General features: G+C 39.3%; 1 pseudogene; it reads right to left on the bottom strand.

The window, feature by feature from the left end:
• Positions 1–269: 269 nt before the first annotated feature.
• Positions 270–1,086, bottom strand: LOC149015650 (chalcone synthase H3 pseudogene; annotated as a pseudogene).
• Positions 1,087–9,565: the final 8,479 nt, after the last annotated feature.

Here is a 9,565-nt window from a genome sequence, read left to right as displayed (position 1 = left end):
GTCGTATGCCACACTCTCAAATTGAGCTCCTTTTCTATAAATTCATGACTTATATATACACTGTTTTTCCCTTAGAAGAATGGTATAGCGATTCCAACTAGGAATGACAAAGTACGTATCAAAAAATAATTTTATTATTATTAAATTTTATTACAAAAGTACAGAATAAACATACATGATACAAAGTTATCTTGGCAATCAATCTTGTTTTGTTACCCTTCGATTATATTACAATTATTCGTGTTTCCTTTGTCCCTAGTTAGCTAGGACTATTCAGGGTCAGCACCAACTACCAAAGCTGCAGCACCATCTGAAAAATTTGCCATCCCTAGTAGGGCATGTAAGTCTGTCTCATCTAGGCCTTTGAAGCCATTGATGGAGTTCAACTCTGAGCAAACAACGAGCACACGAGCCCCTTTATTATTCTTTACAAGATCTTTGTCTACACGGAGCACTGACCCACCACCATAGTATCCTAGATGGTACGTCATCACACGTCGAAAAGTTGGGGAAAGGCCATGGAGTTTGATAAGCTGTAAGTGAACACCCGGTGCATCAACACCAGAAATGGTAGTGAATACGATGTGAGTGATCTTTTATTTTGGCTGCCCCCACTCGTTGATAGCTTTGGTTGCTGCTTCCATGGCCAGCTTAGGTACCTCAGTCACCATAATATCTTGACGTGTGTCGAGGGATGGAGCTTTTGGATCACAAAGTGTTGGATTCTCTGAGATCATTTCATCGGTGACGTAGGTAAGGCGTTTGATGAATGTTGAACTGTTACCTGTTTTGACAAAATCAAAATGGCCATTTTCTTGAGAAAATTGAAAATCAATCTATATGAAATGATCCGATTTGCCATCATATGAAGAAATCAGGCAGCAGGAATTGATATATAGTACTTACAAATACATTTGAACTTCTCCTTCAACTCAAACTTATGCTCACTCTTGGTGGTTCTGAAGTACAAGTCTAGAAAATCAGTTTGCTACATTGTGTTGGATGGATTTACAGAGTTCCAGTGGTCAGAACCGTTGTTGGACTTTCAGCATGCTGAGCTTCATAGATGAATCCCTCGGATCCCATTGCTTGTCTTTTGCTTCGCTAACCTCACAGTATTATTTCACATGAAATCTACAAGGAGTTAGTACAAGGCTTTATATAGAAATAGAGTCCTTCTTCCTCAGTGTCCAGGGGCTCTTGTAGTTGTGGTTCTAAGGACTCTTGAGTTTCAGTGTTTTGGTTTACATGAAAGTAGGAGTTTTAGATTACATAAAATATTGACTAGGGTTTTGTACCAATTAGTATCAAACTCTTCTTTGGCCAAAGGGTTCAATCAACAAGAGGGTCTTGACTACAATGAAACTTTTAGCCCTGTTGTCAAACCCACTACTATTCGCCAAGTTCGATCTCTAGCTATCTCCCACTCTTGGCCTATTCGCCAACTTGACATCCAAATTCCTTCCTCCATGGCTTTCTAAATGAAATAGTCTAAATGATACAACCACAAGGGTTTGATGACACTCTTCAACCTAACTACGTTTGTTGATTTCACAAATCTCTTTATGGTCTCAAACAGGGCCCTCGTGCTTAGTTTGATCGTCCAGTTCTTTCTTTTTGGAATTTGTTTTGTTGGATCTAAAACTAACACTTCTCTTTTCATTTATCATGGTATTTCTGATCCACTTTTTATCTTAATTTATGTGGATGACATAAATGTTATTGACAGTTCTGAAGTGTTACTATCAAAATTTATGACTGCTATTTCCTCTATCTTTGCTGTCAAAGATTTTCGTCCCTAACATTATTTTCTTTCATGTCTGTATCTTTATTCCCTAATGGTCTTCACCTTTGTCAACAAGAATTTATTACTGACTTTCTTCATAGGGCCAACATGAGTGATTGCAAGCCTGTTACCAATATTTTTTTCTCCCTTTACCAAGTTGAGCAAAACTGTTTACTCATGGCTGATCCTACATTGTACAGAATTATTATGGGAGCGCTATTGTATGCTACTATAACTCATCCTGACATGCAATTTGCGGTCAACAAAGTCTGTCAGTTTATGCAAAGTCCCAACTCTTAATCACTGGTCTGCTGTCAAAAGTATTCTGCGCTACTTAAAGGGTACACTCTCTCATGGAACAGTCTTCAACAAATCCTCTAATATGACTTCAACAACCTTCTCCAATGCTGCTTGGGTTGAATACCCTGATGATCATAAGTCTACCGGTGGCAATGCTGTCTTCCTGGGGCCCAACATCATCTCTTGGAGTTTTTGAAAATTATCCACTATTGCTCGCTCCCTTATAGAGTTTGAATATTGAGCTATTGCTAATGTTGCTGCTTACCTCACATGGCTACAAACTCTACTTCATGAGCTTCATATATTCTTAAGTGCTGCTCCTGTACTCTAGTGCCACCTATCTCACTGCAAATTCTGTCTTTCATGCTCTTACCAAACATGTGGAGATTGAATTCCACTTTGTTCGTGATAACTTTGTCAAAGGAGATCTTCATGTTCCTTTCTTATCTGTTAAGGATCAACTGGCTGACATCTTCACCAAGCCGCTATCTACTCCACATTTCAGCACCTTGGTAGCCAACCTCAAGGTCACTTCACCTCCCTTGAGTTTGCGGGGGCGTATTAGGGATACCCAAGTGCGTGTGGATTACGATAACTTTGTCTTAAATAAATCAAAACATACAGTTTCTCCTTTGCATCTGTGATTTGAAGTGCCCTTCTTTTTCCCATTGTGAAACCATCATAGAGCTGGTAGATGAAGTCTTTTAATGAATTGTATAAAATATTATCTTGTGTGCAAGCTTTTTCTCTCCTATTACATTTAAGTTGAATAACTTTGCTACCGACGATGGAGAATATCGATTAACATGACAGTAGAACGATGAGGGATATTTCGTTTTGTCATAGGGATTGTCCAGGTATTGAATTGGGTATCCTTCCAAAATCAATATGATAGGATATGATATGAAATTGGGTGGCCCAAATTGAACAAAAATTCCCCCATCCTTCCTCCAAAAATTAACCTTTTTATGAACGAGGTTCAATATCGCATACATTAAGCATTGCTCCTAACTCCTAACTCTATCCCCTTCTTACAGAAATCATTGATTTTGGATATAGTAAGATTCAACCTGAATAGTCACGTACAATAAGGGTTTTCCATTTTCAGTCTTGGTTCGGGTTTGGCATGTTTTTGGAATTACTGGGCAGCTATAATTTTGGTATCAATTTAGGTTACATTTACCATGTACATAAATTCATCAGTATGACAAAAAAAAAATCTTTATTCAAAGAAATTCAAGATACTAATGATAATCAATTGGGTTTTATCATTTGAAGTCGAATTATATAACTGAATTCATATCCGAATTGGAACCGTTTAAACCTGAATGGGAACGGTAACTCTAGTTCAGCTTTCGGCTCACGCACTCAAGCTACGGAAGATTTCTTAGTTTCTCTAGTATGATATACATAGCAACTTTAGGGAGAACAAACCATGTAGGGTCCCTTTTTTCAGGAAAACCTTCCTTTCTCAACCTTCTCAACTAAAAGTTCAGTAAAATTGAAACCTCCCCTTTATTGATCACCAAAATCTATCAAAGGCTGTACCTATAAATATAACCCACCTCCCTTGCACATTCATATCACATAACATCTATTACAACGTCTTCATCATGGATAAGGCTTCAATCAAGCTGGCCATTTACTCATTGTTTTGTTCAATGCTTTAGGTCTCAAACTACTCTCCAATTTACTCATGCACACACACTCCATCATTTGCATAATTCTTTTTTCCCTGCCAATTTGATAAATTCGTGATAATTGTATATCTTTATTTTTCAGATATGTTCCAAAGCGTGCATGGAGATGGAGTGGTTACGAATGGGGAAATAGGAGGGTCATCAGGGATACCCGATTGCGGTCCTAGGTGCCATGTTCATTGCACCATTCGCAACCGGTATTGCACATGTTTGTGCGGCGCAACTTAAAACTGAATCTACCAGCTTTGTTGGTTTGGATTGGGGGCCACTGAGTCCTAGGTTGTCTTAAATAAAATTTAATGGGGATGGTTCCTACTTTCCTTTGTATTAGTTTTAATTTTATCTGATGAAACTGTACCATCCATTTAAGTAATAAAGAATTTATTCTATGTTATTGCTAGTTGAGCCCTATGTAGAATCATACTTTTGTGTATAGCCTTGTAATCATTATAAAGTTTAAGATCTAATAAGGGTGTCAATCAATAAGTTTGGATTGGTTTACACAACGATGTACGTGGTTCGGTTGACCTCAACAACGTACATTTATGGGAATGTGATTTGCTCCCTAGAGTTTGACTGCCGTACAAATTATATATTTATAGTTACAAGAGTCCTTATTTAACATTAATCTTGGACTCTTATTCTAGAGTTTGAATTACACAAGTTATCTATTTCTTTTTTGATTGAACTATGTTTCATGTGTGTTTCAGTACAAATTTTGAGTCCATTATAAGGCCTCAAAAATGGGTGGCATGCACAACCAAAAGTCCTCAAAGAGCCATAGTAAGGCTGGACTTGAAATAACTTAAAGTGAGGAGAAGTATTGCGCAACACTTGGCTGGGTAACTAATTGATCAGAAAAATAACAGTTTCAAAAGCATACATTCAAAAAAATTTTAAGGCAAGAGGCATGGGATAATAGAATCAATATAGGTTCCATAATAATGCTGATGTTGTCGTTCAACAGCCCCATTTTGTTCATTAGTGTGAGTGCAAGAAAGTCTATGGTCAATACCATGTTCTTGAAGAAAAGAAAAAACAGTTTGGTTCACCTCCCCAATCACTATGTAACGGTCTTCAACAAATCCTCTAATATGACTTTGACAACCTTCTCCAATGCTGATTGGGTTGAATACCCTGATGATCATAAGGCTACCAGTGACTATGCTATCTTCCTGGGGCCCGACATCATCTCTTGGAGTTCTTGAAAATAATTCATTGTCGCTAGCTCCAGTACAGAGTATGAATATGGAGCTATTGCTAATGTGGCTGCTGACCTCACTTGGCTACAAACTCTACTTCATTAGCTTCATATATTCCTAAATGCTGCTCCTATACTCTAGTGTGATAATATTGGTGCCACCTATGTCACTGCAAATCCTGTCTTTCGTGCTTGTACCAAACATGTGGAGATTGAATTCCACTTTGTTCGTGACAATTTTGCCAAAGGAGATCTTCATATTTCTTTCTTATCTGTTAAGGATCAACTGGCTTACATCTTCACCAAGCCGCTATCTACTCCACATTTCAGCACCATGCTAGCCAACCTCAAGGTCACTTCACCTCCCTTGAGTTTAAGGGGGCGTATTAGGGATACCCAAGTGCGTGTGGATTCCGATAACATTTTCTTAAATAAATCCAAACAAATAGTTTCTTCTTTGCATCTGTGATTTGAAGTGCCCTTTTGTTCGCTTCGTGAAACCATCATAGAGCTGGTAGACGAAGTCTTCTAATGAAATGTATAAAATATTATCTTGCGTGCAAGCTTTTTCTCTCCTATTAATTTAAGTTGAATAACTTTGCTACCGACGATGGAGAATATCGATTAACATGACAGTAGACCGATGAAGGATATTTCGTTTTGTCATAGGGATTGTCCATGGTATGGAATTGGGTACTGATCCTTCCAAAATCAATATGATAGGATATGATATGAAATTGGGTGGCCGAAATTGAACAAAAATTCCCCCATCCTTCCTCCAAAAATTAACCTTTTTATGAATGAGGTTCAATATCGCATACATTAAGCATTGCTCCTAACTCCTAACTCTATCCCCTTCTTACAGAAATCAATGATTTTGGACATAGTAAGATTCAACCTGAATAGTCACGTACAATAAGGGTTTTCCGGTTTCAGTCTTGGTTCGGGTTTGGCTTGTTTTTGGCATTACTGGGTAGCTATAATTTTGGTATCAATTTAGGTTACATTTACCATGTTCATAAATTCATCAGTATGACAAAAAAAATCATTATTCAATGAAATTCAAGATACTAATAATAATCAATTGGGTTTTATCATTCAAAGTCGAATTATATAACTGAATTCATATCCGAATTGGAACCGTTTAAACCTGAATGGAAACGGTTACTTTCGGGTCACACACTCACCTAATAAAACTGAACTAACACCTCAACCTACGGTAGATCAAGTTTCTTAGTTTCTCCAGTATGATATACATAGCAACTTTAGGGAGAACAAACCATTCAGGGTCCCTTTTTTCAGGACAACCTTCCTTTCTCAACCTTCTCAACTAAAAGTTCAGTAAAATTGAAACCTCCCCTTTATTGATCACCAAAATCTAACAAAGGATCTACCTATAAATATAACCCACCTCCCTTCCACATTCATATCACATAACATCTATTACAACGTCTTCATCATGGATAAGGTTTCAATTAAGCTGGCCATTTTACTCATTGTTTTGCTCAATGCTTCAGGTCTCAAACTACTCTCCAATTTACTCATGCACACACACTCCATCATTTGCATAATTCTTTTTTCCCTGCCAATTTGATAAAGTCGTGATAATTGTATATCTTTATTCTGCAGATATGTTCCCAAGTGTGCATGGAGATGGAGTGGTGACTAATGGGGAAATAGGAGGGTCATTAGGGATACCTGATTGCGGTCCTAGGTGCCATGTTCACTGCACCATTCGCAACCGGTATTGCACATGTTTGTGCGGTGCAACTTAAAACCGAATCTACCAGCTTTGCTGGTTTGGATTGGGGGCCACTGGGTCCTAGGTTGTCTTAAATAAAATTTAAAGGGGATGGTTCCTCCTTTCCTTTGTATTAGTTTTAATTTTATCTAATGAAACTGTACCATCCAGTTAAGTAATAAAGAATTTATTCTATGTTATTGCTAGTTGAGCCCTATGTAGAATCATACTTTTGTGTATAGCCTGCGGAGAGTCACTGAGGTAGGCATCAAGATCAGGGTCGGACGGATAGGGATCATCATCTTCTTGGGCCCACTACGGAAGAGACATCTTCAGCTTATCAAAAACTTCAGAATGACAGACTTTCTTGAAAGGAGAAGTGTCAAACGAAGGACCAGCTTTCAGAATGGCCTCCCACACATCATTTTGTCCCCCCCGATAGGCCTGAGTGTTGAAGGGAATCATCAATTTGTTGAAGGGAACACTGTTCAAGTATTTCCGAATGCAAGCTTAGATCCTGAGAGAGATGTTCGGTCTTGGAGGGGATGATCATCGACTCAAGGTCTTCTTTCTCCTTGGTCAGAACTTCGACCCTCTTGTCAAGATCAGCAACGATCCCTTCAAATTTCTTTGATTCATGAGTTAAAGCTCCAATGTGGCTATTGGCCAGATCGAGATCTTTCTTAAGACGTCCGATCAAGGCGCTTTCCTCTTCAAGTGCAGCCATCTCTTTCTTCAATTGGGCAAACTCTAAGTCCGCCGACCTCGCCTGCTCCTCATAATATTGAAGCCGGGTGAAGGTGCGGCCCAATTGTTTAAAGCCTCCATTTGTTGATAGAAATTCTCCATAGCAGTCCTAGTAAGAGGAAGAATTGTCAGAAACTCTGAAAGATACTATAATCAAAAAAATGACAACCTGGAAAAGGAAATTACTTGGTCGAAGTAGCAATGAGCGCATCATCCTCAAGGGATTCGAAAGCCTAACGGTCGGCTGGCATCAGGCAAAGTGAGCTCCACTCAACAGCTTTCTCAAGGTCAACCGTAACCTGATCGGATGCGCCCAAGGTCCATTGGGGAACAAAGACCTTCGATTCTTGGGTCTTCTTTTGCTTCTTTGGGACATTAGCGTTGATTAGGTCATGCCTTCTCTTGGTTCGGACAAGAGGAGGGACAACCTCATCCTCCTCGGTAGGCTTCTTCCCTTTCCCTGAACCTTTCACCCGTGGGTTTTTGTATTCTTATGCTCCAGGCAGGCAGCTTAGGGGTAGGGGAGGCAGTTTTCTCAGCGGCAGCCCTCTGAGCCTCTGTAACTACTCGAGGGGATCTTCTCTCAGCAGCCTCAATCCCCTTGATGGCATTGGCCCGAATGGCCTTGGTATTGACCCTTGGAGGCACTGCAGGAGAGAGAATTAGAAACCTTAAAAGGAATTATATAACGATCGGGAAAAACATGAAGATCAGGAAACTCACACTTGGCCAGCCCCCAATACTGAAGGATGGTGGTGTATTCCATCTCTAAACCACGGATCTCGTGGAACCACAAGATTGACTTGATCTTTTTGGCAGCAACTTGTTTGGCATTGTTCAAAGGAAGAACGCAGTTAGCATCGGCATAGGAATCAACCCGATTCCAACCGATAGGGAAGTTCAAATCTTTCTGGGGCACTTGGCAGAAAAAGTACCGTTCGTGCCACTTTTTATGATTGGAAGGACAGGTAACTCTAGCTAGGATACTGCCCGACCATCCAAGCTCGGTCTTGTTATGCTTGGACAGAAAACCCGACCTGGAGGGTTGGATTGAGACAAAGCATAGAAATGAACAAAGAGTGCAAGAGAAGGTTCGATGCTAAGTTCGAAGCATAAAAAAATGAATCCGACAATGTGATGCCAGCTATTGGGGAGAAGCATTCCGAGACAAATCTCCCAGTGATTCAAAATGGCGGAAAATAAAGGATTGAAGAAAGGAAATCGGACTCCACTCTCTAGGGTGTCCAAATACAGTGAGAATTCGCCAGAAAGGTTTGAGTCGGCCCTCTCATCAGAGTTGGGAAGTAGAAGAAAGTAATCAGAAGGAAACTCATAATGCTAGATTGCCGAAGTCAATTCAACATCGGTGTATTTGGAAACATAAAAGCTAGGGTTTGGGATAGAGAGGAAGGGTTGGTACTTCAATCTCTTTTATTTGGCTCACCTTATCAAACTCACGCCAAGCCTCGGTCAGTCTCTGTTCCTCATTGTACCAATGTTCAGTGGCAGTAGAGACAATAGTCTCGCCACAAGAACTACCCTGATCGGCGTAACATTTAGGGTAGCCCTCGTCAGAAGTTCTACCACTTCCCATCACGGAGAGTCTGATTGTGACTTTTAAATCAGAAAAGAAACAAATGCGAAGGTGAAAAGAGTAGTTAAAGCAAGAAAAGAGGGCAAGAAATTTACTAAAACTTACTTGTTCGCCGGAGTAAACAGCTTGTAAGCAGAAAGACAGCTTGTATTAGTAGTTAGTAGGGTCGAATCCACAGAGATTGGTGAAGATTTATTCTTTAATAAAAATTGGGGGCCTTTGAATCAACAAACTAAATAAAAATAAACGAATGCAGTAGTTAACAAGAAAATAAGAATAATAAAAACTTTCGATCAAGATTTAACTTCAATATTGATTCTCTCAATTGATCATTGACTTAAAAAAATAAAAACTTTAATTCCGGGTAGATTGGTTATGGTCATTGAGGATCAGTCCTCTAACAACCAATCTTCCCTACTTTATCAATAACCTTTGGATCTGTCTTTTGAGTTATTCCCTAATTAATAAACATAACCTTCGGATCTGTCCTTTGAGT

The sequence above is a fragment of the Hakea prostrata genome, chromosome 5 (genome assembly GCF_041222555.1).
Source record: "Hakea prostrata isolate BN-2017 chromosome 5, UWA_Hpros_2, whole genome shotgun sequence".
In the NCBI taxonomy this organism is placed as follows: Eukaryota; Viridiplantae; Streptophyta; class Magnoliopsida; order Proteales; family Proteaceae; genus Hakea; species Hakea prostrata.
The sequence above is the reverse complement of the archived record's forward strand: the minus strand, read 5'-3'. Positions and strand labels throughout refer to the sequence as shown.